This window comes from Tachyglossus aculeatus, chromosome 26 (genome assembly GCF_015852505.1).
Source record: "Tachyglossus aculeatus isolate mTacAcu1 chromosome 26, mTacAcu1.pri, whole genome shotgun sequence".
Lineage (NCBI taxonomy): Eukaryota > Metazoa > Chordata > Mammalia > Monotremata > Tachyglossidae > Tachyglossus > Tachyglossus aculeatus.
In genome coordinates, this window is record NC_052091.1 from 3,254,426 (window position 1) to 3,256,281 (window position 1,856).

Here is a 1,856-nt window from a genome sequence, read left to right on the forward strand (position 1 = left end):
AAACCTCAAAACACCCACCCGGTGATCATTTAGAGGAGGTCGATTTTCCGATTGCAAGGTTCGCGAAAAGACTCAGAGAAGTGTGTGTGTACATAAGTTTGCGTCTCACTGTCTGCATCTGATTGTGTGTGTGTGGGTGTGAAACTGTACCCGTGGGAGTTGTATGGGTGATGGATGTTTCTGACTGTGTGGATGGTTGGTCAGACTGTGTGTGTTTGTGTGCATTTTATAGGTAATGTTTGATTCCGACTGCGTGTATTTGGCTGTGTCAGACGCCGTGTGTGTCTGTACGTTATTGTGTGTGTCTACGCAAAGGGCTGCATTCAGGAATACAAAGTGGGGGGAGGTCGACATTTATTTTAATCAATCAGTAGTATCTGTTGAGCACCCACTGCGTGGAGAGCACTGTACTAAATGCTTTCAGAGAGTATGGCAGAGTTAATAGACTTGATCGCTGCCCTTAAAGAGTTTATAATCTTAGCAGGGGAGACAGACATTAAGATACATTACAGTTACAGGGAAGCAATTGAGTTGAAGTAATGATGGCATTTATTAAGCGCTTACTATGTGCAAAACACTTCTAAGCACTGGGGAGGTTACAAGGTGATCAGGTTGTCCCATGGGGGGCTCACAGTCTTAATCCCCATTTTACAGATGAGGGAACTGAGGCACAGAGAAGTTAAGTGACTTGCCCAAAGTCACACAGCTGACAGTTGGCGGAGCTGGGATTTGAACCCATAACCTCTGACTCCAAAGCCCATGCTCTTTCCACTGAGCCACGCTGACTCTCATAAAGCTGAAAGACGTGTACAAAAGCAGCATGGAGTAATGGATAGAGCATGGCCCTGGGAGTAAGAAGGTCATGGATTCTAATCCCAGATCTGCCACATGTCTGCTTTGTGACCTCGGGCAAGTCGCTTCTCCGGGCCTCAGTTCCCTGATCTGTAAAATGGGGGTTGAGACCGTAAACCCCATGTGGGATGGACTGTGCCCAACCTTACTTGCTTGTATCTACCCCAGCGCTTAGTACGGTGCCTGGCACAAAGTAAGCGCTTAACAGATGTATAGAAAAAAATACCACTATTATTATTATTAAGTAGGGGTTGAGGTGGGGATGTTTTGAGGTGACAGTAAGGGGGGAGAGTGGGCAGTTGAGAAATGAATCGGGGATGATTTCAGAAGGACTTTGAAGATGGGGAGAGCAGTGATCTGCCGGATGTGTGGGGGGAAGGAATTCCAGGCAGGAGGAAGGGCATTAGAAAGAGGTTGGCAGCAAGAGACAAGAATGAGGTACAGTGAGTCGGTTGGCTTGAGAAGGGCAAAGCGTGCAAAATAAGGTGGAGTGGGAGAAGCAACATGATGTAGTGGTTAGAGCACGGGCCTCGGAGTCAGAAGGACCTGTGTTCTATTCCCGTCTCTGCTAGTGGTCTGCTGTGTGACCTCGGTCAAGTACTTAACTTCTCTGTGCCTCAGTTACCTCATCTGCAAATTGGGGATTAAGACTGGGAGGCCCACGTGGGACATGGACTGTGACCAACATGATTATCTTGTATCTACCTCAGTGCTTAGTACAGTGCCCGGCACAAAGTGAGCACTTAACAAATGTATAAAGGAAAGAGGAACAAAAGGAATTGAAGGGGGAGGAAGGAGCTGATTGAGTGTCAATCAATCAGTCAATCGTGTTTGAGTGTTTACTGTAGGCTCTGCACACAGTAAGCGCTCAATAAATACAATTGAATGAATTCTGGTTGATGCAGAGGGGAATGGGAGTCAGAAGGAACTTCATTGGAGGTTTTTAAGGCACGGAGGGAGAGACATGTGCAAAATGATGTTTTAGAAAAGTGATCCGGGCAGCG